At 48.5% G+C, this 21,950-nt stretch overlaps 1 long non-coding RNA gene across 1 annotated transcript; it reads left to right on the top strand.

Annotated features, from left to right (window-relative positions):
• Positions 1–244: 244 nt before the first annotated feature.
• On the top strand, positions 245–20,424 carry LOC132654101 (uncharacterized). Its single transcript, XR_009591785.1, has 3 exons — positions 245–354; positions 1,374–1,474; positions 20,053–20,424. It is a non-coding gene; the product is annotated as an uncharacterized LOC132654101 (long non-coding RNA).
• Positions 20,425–21,950: the final 1,526 nt, after the last annotated feature.

Genomic DNA, 21,950 nt, shown 5'->3' with positions numbered 1-21,950 from the left:
AGTTCCCGAACTTGGGGGAAAATGGAAAACACCAGTAACAATTGTGACAGAAGACTTCTGCCTTCCGAGCCTCCCTCCAGACACTCTGATATTCATGGTAGTCAAATAGAATCACTTGTCATCATCTTACAAACAAGCTCAGGGACTGGCTGAATGACAGCAGGAAACCTGACTGCTTCGGGTAGGCATGTCACAGGAAGAGAGCTGTTCGAAAAGCAAGAATTGCCCGCTGACCTTCCTTAAAGCATGAAGAGGGAAGCATGTTGCCTTCTGGGCCATAGAAGTAAGCAGAGGAACCACTGAAATGGAGTTCTGCAGCGAGAAAGGGGGATTGCATTCAGGTCCAAATGCCAGGTGGGCATGTGGGAATGTATAACCTAGGAGCAGGCTGAGGGGGTGGGGGAGGGTTTGCTCAGAGGGTCAGGGAGATTCTCAGCAAGCCAAACCATAGCATTCTTGTTGGGGTGAGGGGAGGGGACCAGGCACCACCTGGGGGCTGGTGAATATGGAACCGGGTAAGATGTCCTGGGTATGTGGGTGGAAAGGGCGTGGGGATCATTGCTAAACAGACAGGGATGAGAGTCTGACCAAAGCAAGAAAACCTTTGTTAGGAGAGGACAGTTTGGCATTATAGGCCACTGGGGCTAATCCTACTTGATGTCCTAAGTTGTGCCTCTTCTGACCTGTCCCATTGCACTGGCTAGTTTCGTGTCAGCTTGGCACAAGCTAGAGTCACCTGAAAGGAGGGCACCTCCGCTGAGAAAATGCCTCCGGAAGACACAACTGTAGGGCATTTTCTTAATTAGAGGTTGATGGGAAAGGGCCCAGCCCGTTGCAGGTGTTGCCATCCAGGCTGGTGGTCTGGTTCTGGGTTCTGAAAGAAAGCAGGCTGAGCAAAGCCCTTGTGGTCTAGGCCGGGGTGGGACTTGGGGTCCTTCTACCTCTCCCTCCCCAGTACCGCAGGTGCTCACCACTGCACCATGCAGCTCGGCCTGGGCTTCTTCTTTTCTTTTTTGACACAAAGACTCCGATAGCTCAGGCTGGTCTCCGATTCAGTATGTAACTGAGGGTGACTTTGAACTCTCAACACCCCTTCCCCCGCCCCCACCTCCTCAGTGTTGGCATTACAGGAATGAACCTTCACATTTGTTTTTGTGCAGTCCTGGAGACTGAATCGGAGCATCGCGCATGCTAAGCCAACCCTCTATTGGCTGAGCTTTAGGCCCAGCCCAGCCCTAAGGCTCCAGCGGTGACCAGATGGACTGTTTCCAAACCTGTTTCCAAACCACTTCCCTCTGTGCTCGCTCCAGATCTTGTATGTCTCCAGAATCTTTTACATTCTGGTACCCAAACTCTTCTCTACTCTCCCCTAGGGGACAGTGAACGTGATTTCTTCAGCCCTTCGATGCTGCTTCAGCCCGAACAGTTCTCAGTAGGACAGATCTTCAGGGAGCACCTGAGTCTCAAGGCTAAAGTGAGCCCTCCCATGCATTCTCAGATCACTTTGTTTTCTCATGTCCCCAGGTGTCAGAGTCTGCCCTAGCCTTGTAATGTGGAGCGGGGAAAAGCCGCAGCCTCTTCGTTGTGTGACTTTGTATGGCAATGCTCTTGATCAGGGTTTTGCAGAGGCCCATGCCTCTGCCCTGGGAGGAGATCCAACAGCCCAAACCATGAAAAAGTTAATCCAGCTGGGCAGGTCACTCACCTGGCCAGAAGGCTAAAGAGAAGGCTAAAGCTGTGCTAAAGAGATAGGAGGGACAATTAACCCTTTAATGAGATGGCATGCCTTTCCTTCCCGGAAGGAAGGATTCTCACTAGAGTGGTCTCTTGTGGAGCCACAGGCAAAAAGCTTCGTAAGTCAACCTGCTTTTCTGAATTACTCAAAAAATGCTTCCCTTCCGTTTCTTTTCTGAGCTCAGGTTCCCTTAACACTTTGGGCTTTACTCCTTCTCTATAGCTGCCCTCTTTGCCGTGAGGCTGCTTATCCTCCACGTGGCTGCCATCCCGTATCTGCCATCCACACATAACTCAAACAACACCATTTTTTTCTTGTTCTCATCTCTATTTGCCTCTTCCAGGATGCTGCTGAGATTTACAGCTTGCTTACTTTGGGTTGTTTCTTTTGAATTTGAATTAAATTGTCCTCAAGCTTCTTTTTGAATTTGTTAAATTTTTTTTTTTGTCATTGTTGTTTGTCTTCTTTTGAGACATGCTGCCACTGTGTAGCTGGCCTGGAACTTGCTATGTAGACTAGGATAGCCTAGAACTCACAGAGATCCACCTGCCTCTGCTTCCTGAGTACTAGGATTAAAAGTGTGTTGGCACACCATATCTAGCTATTAAATTCTTTTATTAATAAGATCAAGAACTCCAAGAGGGGACCCTGAGGTCCCTGGTAATATGCAGCCACTCACTCAACCAGGACTTCCCCACATTTCCAGTAACACTTGGATCCTTTATCCTTTAACTCGAGCCTCTTACTAATCTGTGAAATGCAAAGATATGAACTTGTTTTCAAAGAAAAAGGTAATAAATGCTCCCCAAGTGGGGGTGGAAACCCTAAACAAGCAAGCAATGATAAGTATTTTATATTTATTCTACCCCAGAACATAACTTTCTTATATATACTTTGCAGACCAATTTCTATCCATTTTTGCATCAGCCCCAGTCTCCCACATACTGCCAAGAATAGAAGATTCGCAAGCAAGCCATTGCATGCTGACCAGGGCAGGGGAGTCAAGATCTTCCTTTGTCTCCTTTGCAATAGCTTTGCCAGCCTGAGCAGAGCTGGAGGCAGAACTCAGAAGTTTCCAACTCCCTGCCTCTGTTTCCCCATGCCAGCCAGAATGCATCCAGATCTTCTCCTTGCCATCTGGATAACATTCTCTTTGGGGCCATTGAGTGAAAGAACTCAGCTGTAGGTGGAAATGAATGTTGAGAGTTTCTCAATGGACTAGGATCGTAAACCACTCTGAAGTCGGGATGAAACCCTAGGAACTGTGCCATGCAAACCACAATTCCCTAAACCTCTGTAAAAATTGCCCTGAAACCCCTGGAGACCTGGCAGGCCATTCTTTTTTTTTTTTTTTTTTTTTTTTTTTTTTTTTTGTTGCCTGGCACTTGACGGCTCGGGTTCTGGCTGAACCTCAGCAGCCCAGAGGCACATAAACACTTAGAGCCTCAAAGCCTAGGCCCGAGATGAGAATGCTTTTTGGGCCCCTGGATACTTTCCCTCCAGCCTCTAAAGCGAGTGGAAACCCCTGTGACTTGGGGAGGGGGGTGATAAGCAGGGAGATACAGAGCACTAGGCTCCCTGGTGTGCTTCTGTTCCATCCTCCTCGCTTTCAGGTAACAGATCCTAGGATCCAGACTTGAGCTAGGATCCATCAGCTAGGCTAGGGACCTTGATCACCAGTCTTTGCAGTTGTGCTGGGGAATATCAGAGGCCAAGGCCCTTGGGCCTGGGAGGGAAGAGCATAGGCTGCAGATGGAGCTCGCAGGAAGCTTTGAAGTTCTGAGCAGGACGGGGGAGGCGTGGGAAGTGAGACGCCTGTTTCCCTGAGTTCCCAGGAGGCGAGATGTCTCTCTGTTATCTTATAGGCCTCAGCATAGCCTAAAGGTGCTGGCTAAAGCCTGTTTTTGGCCCTGAGTAAATCAGGCCAGAACCAAAGAATACACTTGAATGGAAGTGGAAAATTAGCCGCTATGCAGGAGAAAGCCTCCTCTCCAAATATATATGCATCAAAGTGTACCCCTGTCTAGCTGGGACAGGAGCCATGAAAATGCAAATGTGGGTTTTGAGAATGCTAATGTTGGAAGTGGAGAACAATGCAGAGACAGACTTCTTGGGGCCAGGCAGAGGGCCCCAGGGCAGGATGTGGGAGCCAGTGGGGGCAGGGATGAAAGGGGGAAGGAAGCGGTGTGAGGGGCCTGGAGAGGAGAAAACAGCGGGAGCCTGGCAAGGCTGAAAGACTAGAAAGGAGGGAGTGTAGAGAGGACCGGCCCAGAGGACCTGACCGCTGACCACTGACCTGAGGCTGTGGGCCCAGGAAACAGGAGGGGGGACATCAGGGAACCATCTCTGAGTGGCAGCCCAGTGGGGTGGGATGTGCCTAGAGGTCAAGGCTTGGAGCAAGAAGACAGACGGTCCCAGATTTCTTTGAAAGCCAGGAAACAGAAGGCAGGCTTTGCTTGGGCACAAGGGCTGAGTGAGGTATAAAGGGAGAAGATGTGAGCTTCAAGCGCTGCACGTAAGCCTAGAACTGCACGGCTGGGTTGCCATCCTATGCTTGCCAATGGAGAATTGCCTTCTCTGAGCTGTTCACGCTCTGCTCTTCTCACCTGAAATGCAGAGCTCAATGGACACCGGGATGGTGGATGAATGAAAAGAGTTAGTTTTGTGGAGGCTTGTTGGTAACTCTGCAGGTGAAGGAGAAGCACTAGACCTGGCCTCAGAATGCAAACCACATTTGCCTCTGGAGGCTTGATGGGGGGGGGGCTCCCATTTCAGTCTTGAAAATCAGTGCCCACCTCTTCAGCCAAGCGGTCTCCCTCTCCCAGGAGTCCTGTGAGCACTGAGAACTCCCTACACTAACCACTACAGCCTCATGAATAGAGACCTACCCTGGGCTAGGTTATGCAAAGTCAAAGGCCAAAATGGAGAAAACTTCCGTTGGGGGACTGGCCACTTCCTTTGGAAGAATGGATCCAGGTGACGTGTTTGGCTTGGGGGCTTGTTCATCCTCTTCTCGGCTGCGCCTAGTGCAGCCTCGGGCTAGTTTCAAGTTCAGGAAATCACCGCTGAGCCACTGAGTCTGCCCAGCTAGTCTCTAAGTTCCCGGAAGGCTAAGTAAGAGTCGTGGTGCCCACTCTCTTTGCACCCTCTAGGGCTTGGCCCAGCACCTGTTGAATGAGTGCTCGGGTGAATGAGTCCATTCATTGGCGAGTCTGGGGCCAGGCACAGGGCAAGGCAGCAAGAATACACAAGGGAATACGATATGATCCCTGATCCCTGACCTTGTGCAACTCCTCCAACTCCTTGGCCTGGTGAATGAATAGAAGAAAGCAAGCATGAATGGAAACTGTGGGAAGGGCCAAGCCCTTCTGCTAATTGCTTTATGACCTGGTAGATAGCTCAGAGATACAGCCCTCTGGTGCCCTGCCCTCTCCTTCTGGCCACGCTTGGCTGCACTGGCTGCACGCAGTATTGATGAGTGGCCGGCAGCTGTCTGGAGCTCAGAGCTTCCAACAGGTGCTTTTGTCCAAAGAAAATGGGGAGACACTGCCCTGCTTTTCCTTACACACCTCATAGACGGTCTAGAGGGGGATGACGCCATATTCAGTTCCTGGAGGGGAAAAAAAATGCACCCTATAGGTTTTCTTGAACCCAATGACTACTAGAGACCACAGAAGCAGAAGGCCAAGGTCCTGTGTGTGTGTGTGTGTGTGTGTGTGTGTGTGTGTGTGTGTTTCCCTGGAAATTGAAAGTGAAACAGACTAGGAGGCATGTCTAGGGCTCATCCGGAACAATAAGCAGGAGGAAGTAAGATTGGCCCACAGCCTACGAGCAGAGCCTGGCAAGACTTCAGTGAAATGGGGTTACAGGTGAAGAACCTGTGAAACAGATAATGCCGACTCGCCACACCCTCTCTACCGGCTTTGCCCAGAGCCCAGACTGCAGCTGGCAACCCCCCTGGTGTAATTGCAAGGAGCACCCAAGAGGCCAGGAGTTCTCTCTTCCTGGGCAGTTAGTCTAAGACAAAGGCCAAGACACCCTCTACCAGGCATCCCGGGCAGGTAACAACATTCGATGGCTGGTAGATTACTGCCCTGGTCAGCCTTCCAGGCCCATGGATCCGTGGGTACTCCGTACCCCAGAGCAGACAGAAACAAGCATAGCAAACACTGACCAGTCCCCTTCAGTGCTTGTACAACAGCGGTTCCCAACCTGCGGGTGGAGAAACTTTTAGGGGTCGCATATCAGACATTGTGCATATCAGACATTTACAGTCCGAATCAGAACAGTAGAAAAATTACCGTTAACCATAACATAAGAAACTGAATCAAAGGGTCGCAGCATTAGGAGGCTGAGAACCACTGTAGGAGAAAGAGCTGGGGCTTTCTGATCTGACAGACGCATTGTGTCGGAGGGAAATGGAGATGGAGTATGAGAAAATGGCTTTGAAGGACCTTTGGTATGGATGCAGTCTCTGCTATCATCACCATGATTCATGACCGCGTCAGGTGGCCCCTCCTACCCTGTCTGCTCATCTCTGCTCTGTCTCTCACCCCACTTCGCTCATGCCTCATGACAAAGGTAGTGATTTCAAAATCAAGTCAAATCAAGTCATACCATGTGTACATACATGGTGTGTGTGTGTGTGGTGCTGGAACCAGAGCATCATGCATTTTAAGGAAGCAGTGTATCCCTGAGCCACACCTTTGTACCCACACCTGGACCCTGTGACCCTCATCTCAGGAACTTCCAGTAGTCACCATTACTTTTAGAATCATAATGGAGCCTGTTTAGTGCAGGACTTTGGGGCTCCTTGGCCTCCCCTCTCCATCTTGTCTCTACAGACAGGCTGGCCTTCAGCTCCTTAACTGTGCAAGACCCCTCCTGCCCCTGGGGTTCTCTTATACACTGCCATGGTCACTCTTTAGGACTTGATTCAGTTTGCGATTATAGTTGGTAGATGGTTATACCAGTCTTTCCCACACTGGACTGTAAGCTTTCTTTCACATTATCAAGAGAGGGTCTTGCTTTGTTGCCTCACCTGGGTTTGAACTGAGTCCCCCTGCCCCAGCCCCCTAAGTGCTGAGATAGTAGGTACGTAATACCAAGCCTAGCTTGGACTATAAGCTTCTGGGTCCAGACAGCAGAGCTCGTTTTGTTCCCTATTGTATAGCTCATGTGAACAGCCCATGTCCCAGAGCACCAGCTGACCAAGAGAAGGAGGAAACCAGGGCAGCCAGTCCTCCACTGCAGGAAGCATTCAGGCAGGGCCAGGAGCCGGACGCTTTGAGGACCATCACTCCTTTCCTTCTTTCTAATCAGGCTTCACTCACATGGGTATAGTGGTGTACGTGTGTGTGTGTGTGTGTGTGTGTGTGTGTACTGATGGTGATGGTCAGCTAGCTTTCTAGATCCTGGCTGAGGGAATGGTACCCAGAAAAAGTCTGTTGCCATGTATAAAACTTCCTTGCCTGAGCACTCCCTTCTTTAGGAATAGCTATGGTTGCCTCCCACACCTCATGGATAATCTAAAGGAACAGCAACAGCATAGTTGTTTTTATCTATCTATCCATTTATCTATCTATCTATCTATCTATCTATCTATCTATCTAATTTGAAAACAGGGTCTCATGTATCCTAGGCTGGCCCAAACTGGCTATGATTTACAACACACACACACACACACACAGAGAGAGAGAGAGAGAGAGGTGGGGGAGAGAGAGAGAGAGGAGAGATGGGTAATCCATCGTTTAACCCAAGAAAAAGACCAAGCTAAGCTTAGTTCAGATTGGGCATGAAAATGAACACAACATTTGGCTAGATGACCTGTTTGAAGGGTGGAGGCCCTAGCACAGTGAGTGTTCTCTAGGCTCACATAGGGTCTTCTCTGCAGAACCTCATTTACCATTGGGACACTTGGCTCATGTTAGATGCTCCACTATATTTGCTGAAAGAATAAATGAATGGAGCTTTCATTGATCTGGAAAGGACCTTGGATGGCAAGAACAAAGAAAGCTACATGAGACAGGCGTTTGTTTTGGACATTCATTTGTGATTCCTTTGAGGTCCGTTATTCAATAATCTAACTTTCTAACAGAAAGGAGGGCAGAGCGGGTTCTAGCAGCCTTTACCAAGAAGCCCCTCTAAGCTTCTGCAGGCTCACATGTCAAATAGATGCAGCCATTCTTTACTTCTCTGAGGCTTTTTCTGAAAAATAACTTCAACTTAATACTTATCATGTGCTAGGAACCGGAGTGTGGGGGAGGGGTTGACACGAAACAAACCAGAAGCAGCATCTGTCCTGTCTAATGGAAGAATTTCGGATTGGAACATGCGGGTAGCAGAAAACCTTGGAGCACCATGGGGCGGGGGGGGGGGGGGGGGGGGAGAACAGCAACGGGACCTACAGAAAGTTAGGGCCCAGAGTGCATCGGCCATTTCAGCAGAGACTTGGAGGAGGAATAGGTGGTGCAAAATGAGAGGCAGAAAGACGCTGGGGGGAGAAGAAGGGATTTGAACCTGTTCCGCACATGTGGACAGAAGGAAGGCTGGAGGGGAACAGAGGACGCTCAGTTTTCAGTCAGCGGCTAGATGCCATGGGCTAATTGAAAACGCACCTGGGCTGCTCCGTGGAAAATCGGGACTGAGGAACTAGAACCAAACGTCAGCATTCATCTCACACTCAGAAGTTCAAAGTCATCCTCAGCAAGTTTAAGGCCAGCCTGAGATATCTGAGGCACTGTGTCTCAGAAACACATGTAGGTTAACCTAGGACAAGAGCTACGCTTGTGTTGGGTATGACGCCTCACGCCTGTAATCCTCCCAGCATTCTGAGGGCTGGGGCAGAAAAATCCCTCCCAAGTTCTAGGCCACCCTGAGCTATAACGGTGAGTTCCTGCCCAGCCTAGGCTACAGAAAGAGCAACCTTGTCTCAACTGAAGACCGCACGCTTTTTCGTGGGTCTGGCAGTGGTCAGGCCAGAAACCTTTCGCTTCTTAGGATTGATACCCTGCCCTGCTTGCCCTCTGCAGCGGCGGCGGTGGTGGTGTAACGAAATGACTAATGGGGTGGGGGGGAGGAGACTTGCAAGTAACTTGACAGCGGAGGGGTCGCCCAGGCCGGGGTGGGGGTCCCTGGAAGCGCGGGGCGGCAGCCCTGGAATGCACTCCAGCCAGCTGAAGCCTGCATTCTCCCAGGCCCTACGGCAGCCTCCCCGGTAGGTGGCTCCGCCTTGGATCTCTTTCTTCCTTTCTCAGGCCTTACCTGCCTAAACAAACAGTCAGGGCCTCCCACCCGCTGCACGCCCGCCCCCGGGACAGGAAACAAGCGGTGACAGCTCCCCGGCCCGAGCCTGCCGCGGACCCGAAGCCGGGTTAGCAACCCGGCGCCGCGGCGCTGCGATTGGCTGAGCGTGGCCCAAGAGGCGCCGAGCCGCTCCAATGGGCGGCCGCCGGAGGCCGCGGGGAGCGAGGTTTTACATGCCTGTGGTATTTGCTCAGAGGGGCATGACCACTTTGGGCAAGTCTTTAAATGTGAGTCAGCTTTCGGCCGATCCCTGGGAAAAATTCCTTCGGTGTTGTCAGGCAGGGTTCGCTAGCTGTAGCTTTTTTTTTTTTTCCTGCCCCCAACAATTCAAAAGGGATAATCCTACTGAATGGGGAAAGGCATTCGGACCCTGTCCGGGGCTCCCCCGACCGGAGGCCCCTTTAACTCTGGGATGGGGCCCGCTCCTCGAAGCTGGTTTCTGCAAGGTCAAAACCCCAGCCCTCTTGGCCCCGAGCGCCCCCCTCCCGCTCCCGGCCCGTCTCGTCTTCAGTATTGCACTCATGGGCCAGGGGGCACCCAGACTTCAGGGGGCACGGCGCATAAGACCGGAGGAAGGCCTGCTTCCCAGGAGCTGTCTCCTGCCCCTCTCATGGCGACTCCAGGCTTGGATCCGCATATAGGTGGTCGCCTCCCACCTCTCTAAGCTTAGATTCCTCTTTGGCAAAGCCAAAGGCTTAAGCTGGTTTGGTCTTCCCAGCTTGCTTGGGCAAGCCCCTTCTGCATTCTTGGCCTCAGTTTCCACCCAAGAGGGTAAGGTTGGTGTGCGTTCCGAAGAAGCATCCTTTCATTTCTACGTGCGCCCTTCTGGAAGTCCAAGGGCTTGTGGTCCACGTAGCCCAGTTCCCCACTGCACAACTGCACAGACAGCACGTCACTTCAGAGACACTCAGCAGCTGGGTGTGAAGGGGTGGGGGCCACACACACAAAAATGGCTAAGGGCTGAAGGAAATAAGCAGGCACTTGAGGATTTACGTGTAATTTGGTTCTAAATGAACGTCTTGTGCCGAAGAAGAGGCAATTTGGCACCTGCTGTTGGTGAGTTAATAGCTCAGGCACTTGGTAACGGCCACAATGCTGCGAAGAGACCATTAGTGCACGTGGCATGCGGCAGTGTTGTGGGCAGGGCTGACGGCCTTGGGAAGCCTCTCTCTGAAGGCAAGGCAGGCAGCGCTTTGCCGTCTGGGAGGAGAGCAGCCCTTGGGGCCTTGTGTCCCATGGGAATATGCGGGTACTGGGTGTCGCTGTGTGTGACCATCATAATTTGTCATCAAGAGCTCTGTACTCTGCTGCTAATCAGGTCTGACCTTGGGCAAGTCACTGGCCTGCCTTGGTCTCTTTTTCCCTAGCCGCAGAGTGCGTTGTTAATCCAACTGCTCTCTTAAGGTTCCTCCTACACACACACACACACACACTTCTCCCAAGCCCTGACCTCCACCATTAAACGGAATAATAGATACATCATTCAATTAAATGGAATAATACATACTTTAGAACTGCAAAGCACTGGGGGATCTTTGGGCTGGGTTTTGTTTGTTTTGTTTTGTTGTTGCTGTTTTGTTTTGAAGTTTGGTTACATTTATTTATTTATCTATTCATTTGTTTGTTTGTTTGTTTGAGATGCTGACTGCATGTGGCAGCCAGAAAACAGCTTGTGGGACTTTTTCTGCCTTTCCACTTGTGAGTTCTGGGACTTGAACCTAGGTCTTCAGACTTGGCAGCCAGCACCTTTACCCTCTGAGCCATCTTTGACAGCCCTTGGCTATTATTTTCAGGTAGAGAAAGGTAACAAATTGTTCATCAAGTTCCATGGCTGGCTAGGAATTGGGTGTCCACTGCCCACAGGCTGGGACTGCAGCAGGACACTTGCCTGATGCTGGGATTTTGATGCTGGCCTGGGAATCAGTATTGCTTTCTTCATTTCCTCCTGTTAGTGCCTACCCTGCCTTGGCAGCCTGAGCTGGCCACTACTCTCACTCTTTCTTGATTCTCCACCTCAGCTAGCCCCTTCCAACCTCCTGTGAGTCAAACGGACTGTGCTGCATCTTACATAAGCTTAGAGACCTTGGCAATGAGACCAAGTGTCTAAAAGAAAATAAAGCCAAACTAGACTGGCCATTTTCTTTCTCCCTCCTTCAGCTCTCCCAATTCTGTGAGGAGTCCTGAGCATTACTGAAGTAAGATAAGGGGTCTAGGCTGAAGGAAAGAAAGAGCCATGATCATGAAGGAAAGGATTATTATTATTTTTTTTTTTAATTTATTGGGCTGGGGAGAAGGTTCAGTGGGTAAATTGTAAGTATCAGGACCTGAGTTCATATCTCCAGCACCCTGGTAAAACGCCAGCATTTGTAATTGAAGCACTAGGGCAGCTGAGACAGAAGGATTCCCTGGAGCTTGCTGGCCAGCCCAACTAGCCAAATCAATAAACTCCAGTTTCAGTTCCTTGCCTCAAAAATAAGATGGAGGAAGGCAATGGAGGAAGAAGATACCCAACAGCAATCAACCTTTGACCTCCACATTTATCTGCATGCTCTCTCTCTCTCTCTCTCTCTCTCTCTCTTTCTGTCTTTCCTAAAATTTCAGACATAGAAAACAGATCTAAGCCACAAGCAGGGCCAGGCAGTCATTTTGTGTTACTTTAAAAAAGAGACTGGGGGAACATAATGAAGTTTAGTTCCGCTGGGACAGACAAAATAGCTGTCAGAGGGATGGTGTCCGGAATAGTCCATAGTGGGGAGAGGCCAGATGTGTCAGTAGCTTCAGTGGTCCGCCAAACTGAAGCCGAATGGCATTGTTTGTTGTGGTAAAGTTGTTGGACCTCATTTATAGGGAGTTGAGAGCGGCTTGAATTGTTGGGAAAGGTCAGCAATGGAGGACATTGCCTTTCAAACTTGAGGTTGCACAGTGAGAGTCAGGTCACCTTCCACATCTGGGAAAGGCATAGATGACTGTGGAATGGAACAGAAAACCTCAAAGTACATGCGTGTGCATGCTCCCTAAAGTACCTGTGCTTATGTGATTGTGTGTTCTGGATCATGACATGAAATGGTCTTGCTGGAGTCTTGCCTGAAAATTGTCTGCAATCCTCTGTGTTTGCAGATCTTTCAGACTGAATCAGGAACAGTGAATAGGGAGGAAACTACAACAAGTTCGTGCAAACGGGGAAGGTGACTTGGTCCATTCCAGGGTCTGCTGCAGCCCCACACATCCCTAGAACAATTGCTGACCCTATGACTTAAATATGGCGGTCATTTCCCACTCTTCTGGCAGAGCATTATGCAACTACTGTGGTTCAAAGTTTTGGGCAGTGTACCCAGAGACTGGCTTCTGAGCATCGTCATGGTGGATGGGGAAGTAGCCATGATGGTAGGAGGTGGGTAGTGAGGGGCCTTACATTCAAAGCCCAGAAAAAGGCTATTTCATAACCACTTATGATCAGTATCGCCAGTGCCCTAAGACACTTGGGCATAGAGGAATTTGGGGGAAACTGGGGATGCTCCTTGCTCCTCATCTGTTCTGCTGGCTTCAGGAAAACTGGAGAGTGGCTGGCTACCATCCACCCCACCACATACCTGGTGATTTAAAGCTGCCTCTAAGAGTTTCCATTTGTCTTTCCTCAGATGCAACTGAAGCCTGTTCACTGCATGGCCCTTGCAGGGCCTGAGAGGATGTTTGTTTGGGGTTAGGTAGAGTGCTAAAGTCGGTGGGTGGGTGGGTGGGGGCATGGTTTCTAGCACCTTTCTCAAGGAGGGTGGGGCAGATTCCTTGCAGTGAAAGAGTGAGTACAGGTTGAAGGAAGGACAGGGACAAGGCAGAGAAGAGCACCTAGGCACCTGAGAAAGGCTCTGTGGGACAACTTGGTCCAGTCAGCTTCACTTTTAAGGTGACTAGCATTGTATACATTTGATTCATGTTGAACACACCCACATTGTCCTGGCCTATCTGTGCTCACATCCAGCCTCGCGTATATGGGACAGATAGCTCCTGGTTCGGTTTACATAACCAGGGACACAGCCTCTCAGCTACACCCCTAGAGCAAACAGACCCAAGGCTGCTCTTGGGACTCCACGGAAGTGTACCTCCTTCCTATAGGAGCTGGGATTTCTCCAGTTCCTTTGATTTTGGCTGGTTCCGTGTCCACAATATAAAGAGCGATTTACTGTGATCTAAATAACACTGTGAGCCAAGCATGTTGTAGATTCAACAAACTCTGATGATATTATCACTTTGTAGCTAGGACCCTAAGGCAAGGATGAGCGCGTAAGAGTTTATCCCGATCGTGAAGCCATGCTTGATTTCTGAGATATCCCACTTTCTTCAGTTCCCCGTCAGGAGCTGCTTTCCATGAGAGCTTGGCACACCATCTGCACCTTGCTCCATTCTGTGAGCAAGGCATCATGGCTTAATCCGTCCACAGCTTGGATGGATTAATGTGACATTAATACAACGGAAGTCCGTCTGATGTAGGGACCCTTGTGAGAGATGCCCTTTTGTGGCTCACTCACCATTTCCTTCAGGTCCGGAGATGTGAGATAACTTATCTCCCCATGCATTTTTGGAGATCTTGCAAGTCATCCAGTTTGATCACTGCCTCTCCAAGGAGACTCATTTCTCTTCTATGTGTTAGCCCTGCATATGTTGTGAGGCAGACCTGACAGCATCCTTAATCCTCTTGTCCTCAGACTGAGCGTGCCCAGTTCGGCATTTATGTTGCTACCAGCAGTCATCTTAGTGTCATTTGTAGGTCGCATTTGCGTGAATGACAGAACTGTGAGCATTGGCCATTTGCCAACCCAACCACCTTCAACATTATCGAGTTTCATATCCGACCTGTGAGCTGAAAACACTTCCATTTTATGAAAGAGAAAAATGAAACTTGTGAGGTATAGGGCTTAGGCCAAGGTTGTGTAGTTGGAAATGTACGAAGTGGTACGTTAACCAGTGCCTTTTATCAAACAGCCATGTTCTGTTTTCCTTGAATGTCACCAGGGCATGGATAGTCATGTCATCTCTTACTAAACATGATTTTATCATTACATTCTCATGTCCTGTTTGTTAGGAACTTCTCCGTCTCCCTATCCCTCTCCATTGCCTGATTCTGCCTATAGATTAGAAAAACATAGGGTCAGCTTTTCCATTTAAGAAACAGAAATAGAGCAAAGCAGTCAATGGCTTCTGTCTATATCCACTCAGGGACACAGCATACAAGTCCAGACTGAATCTCAGAGTCCCACACACAGGCAACACTTGCTGATTTTATAGGTTTATGTGTATGGTGGAAAATATGGAAACACTTGTCTCTTTTCCATAATATTTTTGGAATACAGGAGCCCTCTGGTGGCCAAAACAGTATCAGGAGGGTGGGTGTCCTTGGGAACTTAAAGTTTGCCAGAGTTAATCCTGGGTGATGATCTGAGCCTTCATCTGCGGCCACTCCTTTCCCACTTACCCTCCTTCTTTCTATGAAGGGACCTGCTTTTTGATGCCTCTGCTGGATTTCCTCGCTGTGCCTTTCCCTCCAGCCCCAGCTGGCCCTCCTGATCCCCCCACTCCCACCCTTCTCTGGAAACTGTCATCATTTTTGGCTTTGGGGAACCCTCCCTGAAGTGAGGCCAGGTCCTCCATGGCAGATGATGAAGGACAGCTGCAGCAGCTGCTTCCATAGTGTGGAATTCGTGTCCCTCTTGGGTGTTTAGAAGCTGTGGATGGATTAAGCCATGATGCCTGTTGATAAGCAAGCATGAACAACATCTTGCTACACTGTGATCTCCCAGAATTCAGCTGGTGGAGGAGCAGGTGAGCTCCTACACATTACCTGGTTCCTGAGGTTGGCCCACTGCCCAGAATGGGGCTCTTCTAGGTTTCTAGGGTATTCCTAAAATGTACAGATGTCTGCTTACGTCTTTTTAATCGGCACAGAATGTTTTGTCTTTTATAAGGTCATGCCACACAACAATCAGCAGCAAATGAAGATGCACACAGTAGCTATTCCAAATCTTCGTCATTGAGAATGGACTCATCAGTGCAGAGGCAGAAGGCCACTGTGGTCCAGAGGCAGAAGGCTGCTGGTGTATCAGTAGACTGCACTGAATCAAACAAGGGGAGGAGAGCCAAGATGGGGCAAGGACAAGGGGCAGACATTTTGGCTAAGATTTTAGATGGGATTGCCTTGGCTTCAAGTATAATAAGCTGACAGGGTAATATCACAAATAGATTGCACTTTAGACCGTTGAGGAAAAAAAAAACATTCTATAAAATGAATTGGTGACTTTATTACATTATAGTGTTTAACAATTAGTGGCCTAATCACTATGTGATCAGGTGAGATAGGCCAAAGCCTTAACCTCACCACAGGGTCAGTCAGAACAGTTTTCCCAGGATCTTGAGTATGTTGCAAGAAGCAGAGGGGTGATGCTCCTGGGAAAGCAATGGCTGCCCAGATTTCAGTAAGTAGATGTTCTTCTGCTAATGTGGTCCAACTTGGGGGGCCCAACCCATTGGAGTACGTTGATAGTAGCAGCAAAATACAATCGGGCTTCTATCTTCCCCAGAAAGAAAGCCTTTGATGAAGCTTGATGAATTTTTCTTTTTGAGACAAGGTCTCACTGTATGGGATTGATACGTAGACCATACTGGCCCCAAACTCGTATATTTCCACCTGTCTTTGTCTTCAGAGTATTGGGATTAAAGGCATATGACAGATTCCACTCCTGATAAAAGTGTAGTTGAGTGTGTTTGGAGACCTTCAGGTGTGTGTGTGTGTGTGAGAGAGAAAGAGAGAGAGAGAGAGAGAGAAAGAGAGAGAGAGAGGGAGAGAGAGAGAGAGAACACTGCTGGCACTTCAGGAATGAGGGCACCATGAAGAGGTAGAGGGCCTCCTCTGTGCTTCGTTCTCTTCACAAGGAATTGTGGGAAAGTCACCATGACCTTGGACCTGGAGGAGGAGAAAACAGACAGCTGTATACTCTATCTCTTGCTCTAAACCCAAGGTTGAGCAAAACTGTCAAGACCTGTGGAAAAACAATGTCCCTTGGGAAACTCTCCCTTTTCACAAAGCAGGATTTACACTTTTCTATGAAAATGACGATGGCAATGGGGAGAAAAGGCTGGACAATTTGGGCACCAGGCCGAGGTTTCCATGAAAGGTTAAAATTCCTCAGCTGTTAAAAGCATCAGTGGAAAGAGAAGCAGCTGGCCAATCCTGGCGTTCCGCACACAAACAGTTTAAGTGAACTATAACCCTTTCTCTGTTCTTCCAACCCATGAGACTCCATAGTGTCACTACTGCTCACAGCTCAGCATTCCAGCAACTTCTCTCCTAACCAAGTGGCAATACCATTGCTCACGGCTGCCAATGGAGGCTTTGGAGGCAGGAGATTGGTTGAGTCCTTAACTCAGATGATCGATGGAGAGGCTGCCTGGGCTTGATTGACGTGGGGTTATCAATGGAAACGGTCTCTCTTCATTTCTGATAAGCAAGGCCTGACATAAAGGAGTTATCTTTGCCAGACCTGCAAGGTGGGAAGTCTTGGCAGCAGCTCCGGGCGAAACCAAGAACAGGATGAGGCCAACTGCAAGGAGCGTCTCTGGTTTCTGATGAGGGGGTGCATATCAGAGGTGTGTGGCCTTTGGGTGGTGCTTGGCAGAAAAGGGAAAGAGGGACTATGTCCTACTCAGAGGGACACGGAAAGGGTGAAGGAGGAGGTGGGGCAGCATTGAGGCCCTTTAAAGAGGTCCTGGTAAGTGGTAGGGTCAAGGTGGGAAGGCTCTCTCAACTTGGAGAGTTGTAGAATGCAGAAATGCAAAACACCTGAAAGTTCTCTCAAGCTCGTTACCCCCTCCCTTTTTTAAATTTAAAATTTTTTTTTCAGGTTTGTTTAATAAACCAGGGCTGACCCAGCGGCAGGTGGAAAGGTGTGTCTCTACCAATGCGGCAATATGGTTTTAGGGCCAAAAGGTGGAGTCTGTAGTCAAACGGACTCAAGTCAACATTATGATCCAAATTACTAACTGTGACCTTGCAGCACATGAGAATGTCCACCTCTTGGGACTTTTAAGAGGAAGTAAGACAATGCATATGAAACCCCTAGCTCAAAACTTGGCACTGCGCATCGAGCACTGGCGATGACTCATCTCTCTGCCGCAATGACTGTGGGGAACTTGGTGAATGGGGCTTAGACTGTTATGACAGCGGGCGAACAAATAACAGGCAAGCAATTGCCATATGCTAGGTGCCCTCTGTTACAGGCACTTGATTGTCCAAGTCATACTGTTCCAGTGAATCATGGTAAAAATGTGAATTGTTATGCTCATAAATAAAGCAGAAGGGTTGGTCAGCATGTCAAGAAACAGCACATGGCGTGAAGGATGCAAAAGGAGAAGGTCATTTGGACATCCACTCTTTGGTCTGCTTTGGTTTTCAATAGCTATTGAGGTGAGGAATGAGAACTCCAGGTAGTAATTCTTTCTTTCTTTCTTTCTTTCTTTCTTTCTTTCTTTCTTTCTTTCTTTCTTTCTTTCCTTCTTTCATTTATTCATCTATTAGCCATGGAACACACACAGCTGGCCGATGACATCCAGCCACTTATTAACTGTAGAGCTCAATACATATGTTCTTTCTTTCCATGGAGGCAGCATTCTGCTGGAGGCAATAAACAGACAAGGAAACAGATACCACATTGTCAGGTGGTAATAAGACCTAAAAACTATAATAAACCAGGGAATAGCAGGATTGGAGGTGGCTGTTTCAGATAAGTGGACTGTCTTCCCATGGAGAACACACATGAGTGGAGACCTGAATGGGGAGGGGGTGGTCATGTGAATACCATTAAGCAGAGGGAAATGCGAGTAATGAGGTCCTCAGAGGTGAAACAAGGTAGTGCTGGGTCTGCAGTAGCCACTGTAGCTAGAGAACCATGTTCTGTTTCTTCCCAGATGCAGAGAAATAAAGAGTCAGTGAGAGGAGGTTCTCAGTAGAAAATTTGCCAGCAGCCCAAAGGCCATCTCTCAGGGTAAGGCCAATTGTGAGGAAGCAAGCTGGGGTATCAGACACAAGGCAAGTTCCCTAAGACAATCAGTGACTTGTTTGAGAACATAAGAAATGAGACCCTCACAGAGCCATGTGGCTTTGGACAGTCTCTGGCTGTTATTGCCAGATGCCCAAGTTGGAACCCATTATCATCCTCAGAAGGAGTAGGGGAATGCCCTTCTCTCCCCACTCTTCTTTTCTCACTTATCTGGGATCATCAGATTTCTTTTTAGTTGCCCTTAAGGACATTTGTATTTTTCAGCAGTATTATCTGCCTAGACAACTACTGGACCCATGAAGACAGGGATAACATCCAATTGATCGAATTCCCATGGGAAATAAGTGTGTAACTCAGTTGAGATAAAAGAAGACCAAACAAGTGTTTATTACGAGTTTACTGTCTGCCCAATAAAAGGCCAACCATTTTATTTATTTGATATTTTAGCTTGTTCAAACTTTCAGTTACCTCAGGTTACAGGTTTCTGAAAACAGCAAGCAAGCCTTTTGTTATTGTCCCATCCTTTGACACTGCCATTATCACTCTTTTTTCGAACACTGGTGGATTCTTGTAGACCTGTGGGGCAAAATAAAAAGCCCTGGTAGGGGGAGTTCTTTCTAACATGCACTAACTGTGTCACCTTGTTACCTTACCCCAAGAAACCCAGGCTCCTCATCTGAAAGTTCCAACGTCTGTATTTAGAAAGCACTGCCATGAAGTGCTAAGAAGACTAAGTCACAGTTTGTAAACTGTGGAGGACCCAGATTCCATCCATAGAACTGCAGATAAACAATAAATAAACGAACAAATGATCATTATACCCGTTATGTTAGGGACCTTCACACCAGCCGCCTCTCCGTCAATGTGAACTACCTCTTGCTGAAGGTTTTCAACTGTTAATTCTTTTAGCCTTTAGCTTGCTTATTTGTTTTGAGACAGAGTTTCACTATGATGCCTCAAACTCTCAAATCTCCTGCCTCAGCAGCGATCTATTTCATTGCTGATGAAATAATTTCAGCTCAGTGTTCACAATGGTGATGAGGTGGGGGTGAGGAACAGGGCAACCATTGGGAGGAAGCCTGCACACATAGTGTTGGCATTCCACTGAGCTAAGTGCCACAGATATGCAGGAGGGAACACTCAGAGGTGACGGAGAAGAACCGATCTCCTTACTCTGACTACCCTGACTACTGGGTATTTGCCCATCCAACGTGGGTGCTTTTGCATTCATGTGTTCTTATGTTGGTAGAATGGTCAGGGGTACTTTTTGACAGTAGGGAAGTGTACCCCATCCTAAAGGCAAAAGGTCTCTGAACCCAACAGCCGGAGGACCAAGAAGAAGATGGAGAAAGGTTGGATCAGAGCTTAGGAAAAGAAATGAACTTGGCTTGGCAAGGGCTTGCCTTGCTCCAGACCCCTTAGGGTTTTACACCAGGACTCAACTGTGACACTGTTAGCATAAGCCCTGGCAGGAGGCTTGGACTCAGCAGGGCTGAAAGGAGCCTGGACCCTGTCATTGAGACCATCCAGCCAGGCTCACTCTGTCCTTTGTCAGGGCCCAGGAGGCTCCGTATCGTTACCCCAGAGCATTCTGCTTCCCTCCGGCCTCATTACGCAGTACATTAGCTGTGGGAACGAAACCCATTACAAAAAGGAGGGGGTGGAATTGGCACACGGGGAAAGAGGCCTTCTCAGATCAAGCTAACAACTTGTGCCTATTAACTAAAGAAGATCATTAGAAAACTCCCATCTCCTCTCCCCCTGCCTCGCCCCTTCCCCCCGCCACTTGCCATGTCAGATAGAGACAGAGAGGGGCTCACGTGAATTGCTTGTTTCTTGCATGCCCCACAACCAGTAAGGGGCCTGGCTCAGGGTTTTGTAGAAGAGTAACCTAAGAACGGGGAGGTCTTGCCTGGATACTGGACTGTCCTTTATTTTCATCATTACTTTAATTGATCTCTTTTGCAGTGTTGAGGACGTAGCCCAGGGTGTCACACAGCTGGACAAGTGCTCTGTTATGGAGCTATGCCACCGGACCTTGAGTAATATCATGATTGAACAAGATCTCTCTCTTAAAGATAACTCCTTGAGGATTTATAAAGACAGTGGCCAAAATGAAGTCAGTCCCGCTTACGATTGTCATCTAACATGCCATGACAAGACAGAGGACAAAGGTTGTCTTGAGATGAATCCCTGGGTGCCAAGGACCGGTGAGAACCAATGTATCCTGGTCATTTTGAGAAAGAAGTGTGTCCTCCTGTGATCCCAGACACAGGATGATTTTAATTGCTGAGCCACCTTGTCGGCCCCTCATTTTTCTTCCTTATGTCTTCATGAGCTTTCTCCTGGCCTGACTGCCTCCTTAGCTATGTTCCCCAGCTAGGGTTGGGGAATGTCTTCCAAGAGATCCAGTCAAAGGTCTTTGATTTTAGGCCACAGCTGAATGCTGAGCACTGAGTAGTGGCCTTGTCTCTTGTCTTCCTCCTCTCCCTGGTGCAGAATAAAGATAAATACAGGAAGCCATCTACGAGGCTGGGTTTGTTGCTGCACACCTGTAATCCCAGCACAGAGTAAGCGGGTGCATGAGATAAGGAGTTCAAGGTCATCCTCAGCTACATAGTGAGGTTGAAGCTAGCCTGGGCTACATGAGGCCCTTTCTCAAAAAACCAAAACTAAACACATGAACAAAGAAACAAACAGAACAAGAGAAATCTTACATGAAATATGGGTCCCAGAAAAAGAGTGATTAATCCTTTTGGGGTGCCACTCCCGGCATTACTTAAATGTAAGGGGCTCCACTGCCACACGTATCCCCCATAACTGCCTTCCCACACCCACCTTTTTTTTACCCAGAAGTACTTTCTACCCAGACAGTGACTGACTGGACCAGTGTGCCTTTGTGTCTATGTGTGTTTCCCCCTTCTGCATGCTTTGGAAAAAGTCTCAAACTACTCAGTTAAAGAGGGGAGGGACCGTATAGGGGCTATACCACGTGCAGCTCCGTCCCCAGCCTTGTCGGGTGACTGGAGACAACCTGGTGGGGGAATTTCAGAAGCTCAAGCATCCTTGTCCTGTGCTGTGGTGAGAACAGACACCCCCACCCCCAATCCCGCCTCCCCATCAGTGTGGTTCGCTGAGGCTCTCTAACAAGGTCTGATTAGCATTCCCCTTTTCAGGGGCTCCTTCGACATCCCAGCTGCACTGATTGTGGGCAGTGAAATGGAATCGGGTACAGTGATGACTTGGGAAAGCAGCTGACAGGGAGGGAAGCAAGGCAAAACAAGGGCGAAGGCTTTCTTACAGTCTGGGGAGACTGCTGCAATTAAACGGATTGGGTAGACTACTTGAGAAGACACTTGGAGAATATAGACACAGGAGCTGGAGTTAAGTGAACAGAGAGGGGAGAAGAGTGCCTCATACTAATGATACTGAGAGAGTGAAAACAAAGCAAAAGAACATACCTAGAAAGATGAAAAAAAAATAAACAAACAAACGAATAAAAAAAACCATCCTTTCCTAGAGCAATGAATGGAACAGAAGAGACTGGAGTTTTGGAGAATTAAAAGGTAGAGAAATTTCCTATCCCCGGTGTTTGCTGATTATTGATTCTTTTTCTACCTTTTTGTCCTCATAGAGGGGAATGTAACTGCTTGGATTTTGCTCCTGGGAGAGCTGGGTACCAAGATTGAAAGATGTGTGTACTGGAACTGAGGAGGCTCTGGCCATCTTTGCTTTGAAGCTAACTCCAAATGAATCTCCAAGTTTCCCCTTTCATCTTAAGCATTACCCTAGTAGAAGTTTACTGTTTACTGTTTTGTTCTTACATCTTTCTAGGGGACATCTATCTACAAAGATATGTCCATACT

Source organism: Meriones unguiculatus, chromosome 5 (assembly GCF_030254825.1).
Source record: "Meriones unguiculatus strain TT.TT164.6M chromosome 5, Bangor_MerUng_6.1, whole genome shotgun sequence".
In the NCBI taxonomy this organism is placed as follows: Eukaryota; Metazoa; Chordata; class Mammalia; order Rodentia; family Muridae; genus Meriones; species Meriones unguiculatus.
Note: the sequence above shows the minus strand (reverse complement) of the source record. Positions and strands in the feature narration are given on the sequence as shown.